This window comes from Hyperoodon ampullatus, assembly GCF_949752795.1.
Source record: "Hyperoodon ampullatus genome assembly, chromosome: 10".
Classification (NCBI taxonomy): Eukaryota; Metazoa; Chordata; class Mammalia; order Artiodactyla; family Ziphiidae; genus Hyperoodon; species Hyperoodon ampullatus.
In genome coordinates, this window is record NC_136923.1 from 56,768,224 (window position 1) to 56,778,072 (window position 9,849).

Here is a 9,849-nt window from a genome sequence, read left to right on the forward strand (position 1 = left end):
ACTAAATGATTGACTAATAAATGGGAGACAAGAGCTAAATCTTCTTTGTAAAAGAATTCCAAATAACATATGTAGATATGCTGCCCTCCAGGGGGTGGAGCATAACGCCCCACTCATGAAGTGTGGGCTGCATGTAGCGACTTCCTTCCAAACAGCACAGTATGGAAGGGGGGAAAAAAGTAACTTTACAGTGGAGAATCCTGACAAACACCCCCTCAGTCAGGCGATCGAAGTTAACATCAACAATGAAATGTCATGCTGATAATATGCGCCTTTGATATGATGTGAGGAAAGTGGTATTTACCTCTGTCGTCTTCCTCTCCAAAACCCATAATGCCAGTCTAATCATGAGGAAAACGTCACACAAACCCCAGCTGAGGAGCACTCTACAAAATCTGACCAGCACTCCACAAGGGTATCCAAACCAAGGAAGGGCTGAAAAACCCCACAGCCCAGAGGAGCCAAAGTAGACATGACTAATAAAGGTAATGTGGTATCTTAGATGAAATCTTGGAACAGAAAAAAGGTAAAAACTAAGGAAATTATATTAATTTTTAAAAAATGATATCCTGCTTTTAAAGCTCTCAGCACAGAACCTGGTTTGTAACAAGTGTTCTCTGTATATTAGGTATTAGAACATCATGTGGATGAAGAAGAGGAGGAAGAATTAAGTATAAGAGCAGTTGGGGGAGGAGGTTGGGGGTTATAAATTCTGCTACATTCAGAAAGAGACACTTATCAGGCCAACAGACAGTTACTGAAGTCATGGCAAAGTATAAAATTGCTAAGGACAGCTTCTAAGTACAGAACCTGGGAGACATATTATATACAAGGTAGACAGAGAAAGAATAATTTGGAAAAGAGACTTATTAGGAGGTGGGAAGAGAAGCAAAATAGGATCACGGTTCAGAAACAAAGGAAACAGAGTCTCCCAGGAAGGATGGTGTCAAGAGTTTTAATGCTACATAAGATTGGGACAGATGAAAACTATATATAGACTTGTCTGTGACCCCAGCTAGAACCGTTTTAGAAGAGTTGAACTGGGAATGGAACTTGAAGGAGTAAAGGTAGTGAAACATGAACCACTAGGGCAATGAAGGTATGGGAAGAAATGTGACACTGTGTCAAGATGCAGTAGGTAATGGCAGTGTCTTTGTTACAATGTTTAAGATGAGCACTTTGGAAAGAAAACAATAGAAGATACAGGAAAGATGGTGTAACTAACAGAGTAAGGTCTGTGAGGGGGCGTGAGAGGAAATGATCCAGTTCCCAACTGAAGCTGTTAGACTTGGAGAGGAGGGTAACCCATCTTCCTCTAAGACAAGCAAGAAAGAAGCAAGGATGAGTACTAATATGGCCTGCTGCTGCTGATTTTGATAATGGTGATGATGATGATGGTGGTGGTGGTGATGATGGTGGTAATGATGATGATGATGGTGGTGGTGATGATGATGGTGGTGGTGATGGTGGTAATGACACTGATGATGATGTGGTGATGATGATTTTAATAATGGTGGTAATGGTGATGATGGTGGTGGTGACAATGGTGGTGATGGTAATGATGATGGTGATGATGATTTTGATGATAGTGATGGTGATGATCATGGTGATGAAGATGACGATTTTGATAATGGTGGTAATGGTGATGGTAATGAACAGGACGGTGATGATGGTGGTGATGGTAATGATAATGATGGTGATGATTTTGATGATGATGATAGTGATGGTGGTGATGATGGTGATAATAGCTGCAGCTCCATTTATTGAGCTATTCCTTTGTGCTCTGTATTGGATGTCTCACTCATAGCATAACCCCAGGAGGCATGTACTGTTATTACTTTCACTGGACTCAGCTAGGTTAAATAACTTGTCCAAATTGCCAAGTGGCAGAACTTCACTGCTCCTCCCAACACTCTCCTCAGAATATTTCAGACCTTGTCCCATTTTTGGTGGCAAGCAGTGTGTTTACATTTTCTCCCAGCCCACAAACCTGGGTGTGAGAAATAAAGGGTACTCTGGTCCACCTCTAAAGTGCTGTGGAGCCTGCGTGAGTCATGTGTCATCTCTGAGACTCAGTCTCTCTGTGGAATGAACAGCCGGAACTAGATGAATTGTTTCAGATTGTTTCTATCTCCAACATTCTTTGATCATTTTTAAAGCCCCCAAAAGACTTGGGAAAGCTAGGTGTACCACCTAGCTGCAAAATCTTTCATAGCTTTTAAAGTGAAGAATTGTGGCTCACTCAACCCAGAGGTTAGTAAACTTTCTCTGTGAAGGGCCAGAGAGTAAATATTTTAGCTCTTTCCAGAGAGATGGTGTCTGCCACCATGACTCAGCTCTGTAATCACAGTAGAGAAAGCAGTCTTGGACAATACATAATGTGGCTGTGTTCCAATAAAACTTTATTCACAAAAACAGGCTGTGAGCTGGATTTGGCCCTTGAACTGCAGTTTGCTAACTCCTACAACTTTGGAGCTGTGGCCATTAATACCAACCTCTCTTCTATTTAGAGTATGACTTCAGATAAGTCAGTCAAGCTTGCCCCAAATCAGTAAGCTACAGACCACAGGAGGGGAAAAAAATCAAGGGCATTTACCTTCAGTGAAAACAGGAGGCAAAGCTACTAACTTTAGTGTTAGTAAAACAATGGAAACAGACTTAGGGATATCACACAGTATGGCGAGGCCAGATGTTCTTCCTTTCCAGTAATAAATAAGAAAAAATAGAATGAAACTGCACCAAGAGTTATTTAAGTTAAGAAAGAAAGAAAAAGAAATGGATGATTGCCTATGAAATACCTTGCTGTCCTCTAAAGTAGAGGATTTGGCTTCTCTGTATATCTTTAAGAATTAAATAGATAATGATGTGATTGTTTAATCATCAGAAATAGGTCCAAACAGGAACTGATAGAAGGAAGTGAACTTGGAGCCCTGTTTCCTCAGCCTATGAAACCGACAAGGCCTTTCACTGCAGCGCACCACCACAGACACCTAGTCACATCCAAAGTATCCATTCAGCCCCTTCTGACACTCCCATTTACATGAGGACAAGCTGATTTCATCCCCACCTCCAGGGGAACTGTGATCTGGTCTAAGCCAGTCAAGCAAGATGATCAGGAGTCTCAGGCTGATTCAGAAATGAAGAAGCATGGGCACAGGCACCTTGTCTGGACAGGGCCAGGTGTAGACAGGGGGCCTGGAACCACTGCAGCTGTTTGAGGGAAGCCAGGCCAAAGGGCATGGAAGCACCAGGGTGGGCAGGCAGGCCAGGAGTCAGGAGAGTCACGAGCAGTCAAGTCAGGGTCCCCATTACACCATGGCTTCTGGATCAAGTGTCACTTGAAGACTGTTCTACTTTTGGCTTTGGACAGTTACATCACTGATACATCCCCTCTGCTGTCTGATCCAGAGCTGGTTTCACTATTACTTTCAAAGATTCCACCCTAACTGTTACATATTCTCTCCCTGATTTGTATCTGTAGCATTCTTTAGGCAAGGAGATGAATGTTTAAAACAATCCTAACACTTTTATCTACTTTTAAAGTACTTTCCTAAACTTTACATTGTTTTTCAAGCACAATAGGCAAATGATCACATTCTTGTCACTGTGGTTCCAAATGGTCAGCAACTCATTTCTTCCACAGCTTGTGAAAGCAAAAGACAGACTAGCTTGAAGTCCCCTCCCCTTTCATCTGATCAGAAAAGAATGATCATAATTCAAAGTCCTGTCCTCATGAGAGAACTGCCTCTTGCTAATCAGTTCTGTCTTCCAGTCTCTAAGCTCCCACCTCAGAGAACCTCTGAGTGAAAGCATGGTTTCCACCCCTAGAGAACCCCATCCGAAGGCAAGAAATAAGATATTAGGAATCTTTATGTCTTAGGGCACCAGAAAAGAGATTTCTGATTTGGAATGAGGGGAAGGGGCTAGAAAATGTCAGGCTGTGCTGTTTTGTGTGCTCCCTGCCTTCTATTTTTAGTTTCCTCCAGGAACTAAAGGACCTTAGGAAATTTTTAGTGTTCAGCATATTGGATACTTTATATGAACATAAAAACAAGCACAGGACAGCCTATTGGCCACCATAACATTCCTCCCTTGCTGACCAGCAGAAAAACAAAGATAATGTATGACCAGCCTCTCCGATCCATTCATCTTCTCAAGATATCCAAATTCTTAGCCTGGAAAGATGCACGACGGTGGAAATCCATCTTTTAAATGTCATTGAAATAAGGCTACTATTTCTAACACAAGGTCGTTTTTTTTCCTTCACTATTACTAAGGAAAACTTTTGCAAATGGCATGCCCTCCTGAAAACTCAAATATGAAGAGAACAGGCCCACTACAAAAGTACGCATGTCTCTACGTGCCCAGAGTATAAAGGGAGTCAAGTAGGCCAAGTGGAAAGCAAACAGGAAAGCCAGTGGAAATCAGACACAGGGACCTCAAAGGTAAACCTGGTTTCTTAAGTTATGTTTCTGATGAACTTTCTTGGGATTCTATGCCTGTGAGAGATCGTAAAACACTGGAAAAGGAGGGCAAACAGTCTCAAAGCATAAAAAGGGGCCCAGTGATCTCTCAGACTCTGGCTGCAGCTTCTGCTTCTACCTGTTCTGATCCATCCATCCCCCTCCCCATCACGCTACATTTTCCTTCATCTCTTCCAAGGGTAATAAGCTCATCTACCAATGGCCCTGTCCTCTCTGGTGCCCGTGGGGCCTGAAATCCCATTAGCGTTATTCTTGTATTACTTTTTCTTTCCTAGGGGAACACAAGGGAGTAATGTTATAGCCATTATTCTAAGCAAGGAAGGCCAAAAGCCATGGTGCCTTTTCTTCGATATATCTTCATGCTTGCTTTAAGAAAGAAGAAATAATGTTTGCAAATACCCTGCTGGAAATTCTTTGTATAAGAATCCTACCTGCTTTATCTTTATTTCTTCCTAAATAGTTTAGAGAAGAACTTTCTCCTTTATATCCACCCCCCACCCTGCCCCACCAAAAATCATACAAGGACATCATGGGTCAAAGTCACAATTGGATTATGGTTAAAATTATTTCCAAGAGCCCATACCTCTGACACCAAAAATAAAATTATAAAAGGTCCCTTGGGATTATTGAAAAGACCCACCTATGAAAGAAAGCTGAAAGAATTTGGAGGATTACACAAATACTTTGTGAATCTAGGCAACAGTATGTCCTATATTCATATTCTTCAATTCTTTTTCCTTAGCCCTTTTTATCAGTGGACACACAACTATGCTAAGCATTTTACACATATTTTTTCATATAAATATTCTATCAATATACTTGCCATTTTAAATAGCTTTCTATCCTTAAGGACAGAAGAGAGATACACATGGCAACTGTCCCACATACACACATATACACACATATTTGCATATACAACTCCTCCTTACAAGGAATGAAGCAACTTTAAACAAAAAGCTGAAGATAATGGGAAATGATGACTTTTTCTCTTCCCAGTCTGCATCTCTGCATCCCCACAGATAAATCAAATCACAAAGTTGGTTTCTTTACTTACTCTCATGAAAGACAAAATGGTGCAAGTGTAGCATTTTCCAACCATAGCTCTATGTTAGAACCTCCAAGAGGATCTTTTAAAGAATATTAATACCTGGGTCCCACTCCTGGAGATTCTGATGTAATCAGTTGAGTGGAAAGGGCCTTAAATATAGAGTCGGATGGACCTGTATTTGAGCTCCTTCTCGATCACTATGAAGTATATACCCTTGGGTAAGTCACTGAAATTCTCTGTCTCAGTCTTCTAATCTGGACAACGGGAATGGTATTACAGAGAGAATCAGAGATAATATACACAAAATTCCCAGCATACTCCCTGGCAAACAGTACATCTCCAAAAAGGGCAGCTTATTATTTTTCATACTCACTAGTCTTCATGTTTCCTGACAGTAGAACAGAAACCAATGTAAAAGAGAAGGCTATGCAGCCTTCAAGGATTCAAACATGTTTTAAATGTCATGCTGTTTAGGAACTATGTCCATGAAAAATTGTACATGATCTGAAATACTATTGTGACATCTTAAAGAGGTAATACAATTCAGTGCTAAGCAATGATGTATTCTGACTCTTTTATCACACATTTCTTGTTAAATGTCTTTATCTAATTTAACACAAATATATTAACTGCCTGGGTTTTTACATGACCAATGTTTTTTTAACCACAATCAAGTATAATAGAAAGCTCTTTAAATGTTTATTTAACAGTAGAGCATTACTTGTGTGTAAACAAAGCCTGAAATTAGTGGTCTCTTGTATAATGGTATTGTTCTTTATTTTTACTTCCTCAGTTACATATGAATTTATGCTGCATACAAATCTGAGTGGATATAAGCTGGACACATTACCAAGATGCTATTAAGTTGTCATGGTCTGATAGTGCTCAGTGTCATCTCCTTTATGTGGTGCCTTGCTACCAAATGCCTCCAATGCAAAATGTGTGACTGCAAAAATCAAGTACAAACAGGAAGAAGACAAACATGTGCAAATGTGAGGGGCAATCTTTTCTTTTTGGTACATTGACCTGAATTACAAACTGAGTTTTTTTGCTAAAGCAATCCCACGTTTCTATAAACACATCCCTCTAGTAGAAGAATACCAAAGAAAAAGATGCAAAAAGAGGTACGTTGATGACACCATAGGTCCTGACTTCTACAGGACGGCATATTCTTCCTCCTTTTCAGAGAAAAAGTTCCAGCCCTGTTACTAAAAGTGAAAATGAGGAATCCACAAGAAGAAAGGGTATAGCTGGTGTGCAGAATCTGAGCACTCAGGCTCACGGGAAAGGGACCAAGGGGACAATGGTCGTTCTCCATCCTCACATTCTAGACACTGGAAGGAATAAAAAGGGTACTGGGAAAAGTGCCCCGAGGCACCACCCCAAATGTTTTCAATTACTATTCTGAACATTCATGAGCATCAAAAACATGCTATGCTGAACACAGTCTTTTGTAAGTATCAATCAAAAGCACACTTTTCCACAAATGAACAGTGGGGAAAAAGCTGCAACTCTGGCATCTTTATGCCTCCTGATTCTTTTCTCTGGGAAAATATTGCTTTTAATTGATGTTTGTTCTTATAATGGACTTGAGCCTTTGAGGTCTTACTGCTTAGAACTTTCTCTCTTGGAATTTCTACTAAATTCACTGGATTCATTTGGTGTGCAGTTTTCTTGTACCTCTTCAGCATTTGGTGGGGTTAATTCTTTTTTTTGGAGGGGTCCTTATTACTACTTTATTTTTTATTTAATTTTTATTTTATTTTAGAGTATAGTTGATCTACAACATTGTGTTAGTTTCAGGTGTACAGCAAAGTGATTCAGTTATACACATACATATACCTTTTCTTTTTCAGATTCTTTTCCCATAGAGGTTATTTAAATTATTGAATAGAGTTCCCTGTGCCATACAGTAGGTCCTTGTTGATTATCTACTTTATATATAGTAGTCTATATATGTTATGATGGGATTAATTCTTAAAAATGTGTTCATGCCAATGCAATGCCACATGTAGGCCTCAGTCTCTTTGGGGTCCTTCCCCTGCACCCTCACTTGTGGGGTCTGTACCAGCCCTCTCCCATCTCACCCAACATGAAGAATGACTGAAATGGAAAACACAGTATCAATGATGCAGGAGGAGTGGCCAAGATGGTGCAGTAGGAAGACGCTGAGCTCACCTCCTCCCTTGGGTACCAAAATCACAGTTACCTACAGAGCAACTATTGATGAGAATGACGTGGAGACTAGCAGAAAAGAGTTCCCATGACAAAAGCAGGAACCACAAGATGGGTCGGAAGGGCAGAGATGCTATACCGCAAGACCCCAGGAGGGCAACCCACAAACAAGAGGAAAATTACAACTGCAGATTCTCTCCAAGGAGCAAGCCCCACAGGCTCCCCACACTGGGGGTCCTGCACCAGGAAGATGAACCCCCAGAACATTGGGCACTGAAGGCCAGCAGGGCTTGTGTACAGAACACTGCAAGAGCTATAGGACAGAGACTCCTCTGTGAGCACACACAAAATCTCACACACTCAGAGACCCAGCATAGAGGCAGGAATTTGAAAGGAGCCTGGGTCAGATGCCCTTGCTGATCTTGGAGAGACTCCTGAGAGGAAGGAGGCATCAGGACTCCCCTAGGGACACACATGCTAATGGTAGCCATTTCTGTCAGCTTGTTCTACCATGAGGAGACTGGTGCTGGAAAGAGCCATTTTGCCCTCTAGCTTTTTAGTGCCCTGGGCTTACTCACCTACCAGCCAGTCAGCACCAGTCCCAGGACACACAGGCCAAGCAGCCAGCTGCATGGGGTCCCAGCATCACTCACCAGGGGGATGGCACCAGCCGCAGGCTCCCCCAGGCCCTCAATCAAGTAGCCTCAGGACCCAGCACTGCTTGCCAGAAGCCAACAGCCTCCACAGGAGGCAGGACCTGACAGCCAACTGGCCAGGGACCAGCTCCACCTACCACCATGCCCACAGTAGTCAACCCCACCATCACAGAAGGACCCATGCATCTCACACAGATGGCACCCCTATATCATGTCACTCTGAGGACCAGAGGGGTGTGTGCTGCTAGACCCCCATAAAATGTCTACTACACAAGGCCACTTCTCCAAGATTGGGAAACATGACTGACCTATGACACAGAGAATTAGGCAAAATGAGGTGACAAAGGAATATGTCCCAAATAAAGAACAAGATAAAACCCCAGAAGAAGAACTAAATGAAGTGGAGATAAGCAATCTACCCAATAGAGAGTTCAAGGTAATGACTGTAAAGATGCTCTAAGAACTTGGGAGAAGAATAAATGAACACAGTGGAAAAGTTTAACAAAGAGTTAGAAAGTATAAAGAAGAACCAAACAGAGCTGAAGAAATAAAATTGAAATAAAAAATAAACTAGAAGAAACCAACAGTAGATTAGATGATAAAGAGGAATGGATCAGCAAACTGGAAAAAGGAGTAATGGAAATTACCCAAGCTGAACAGAAAAAATTTTTCTTTAATTTTTTAATTAGGACAGTTTAAGAGACCTTTGAGACAACATCAAGCATAGTAACATTTGCATTATAGGGGTTCCAGGAGAAAAGAAAGAGAAAAGGGGAGAGAATGTATTTGAAGTGATAATAGTTGAAAACTTCCCTAACCCAGAAAATGAAATAGACATCCAGGTCCAGGAAGCACAGAGAGTCCCAAACAAGATCAACTGAAAGAGATGAACACCAAGACACACTGTAATTAAAATGGTCAAAATGAAAGATAAAGAGAGAATATTAAAAACAGCAAGGAAAAAGCAACAAGTTACATACAAGGGAACTTCCATAAGACCAACAGGTCACTTCAGCAGAAACTTTGCAGGCCAGAAGGGAGTGTCACTATATATTTAAAATGATGAATGGAAAAAAACCTACAAGAAGAATACTCTACCCAGCAAGGCTACCACTCAGATTTGAAGAAGAGATAAAGAGATTTATAGACAAGCAAAAGCTAAGAGTTCAGCACCATTAAGCCAGCTCTACAAGAAATGTTAAAGAGACTTCTCTAAGTGAAAAAAAGAAAGACCACAACTAAAATAAGAAAATTATGAAAGGAAAAATATCATTGGTAAAGGCAAATCTCATTTTTGAGGTAAATCTCAAAAGTAGAGATAATAGATCGACCACTTAAAAGGGTGCTAGGAAGTTTAAAAGACAAAAGTAGTAAAATCATCTATATCCAAAATAAGTAGTTAAGGGATACACAAAACAAAAAGATGTAAAATATGATGTCAAAACATTAAATGTTGAGGAAGGGTAAAAATGCAGGGTTGTTAGAA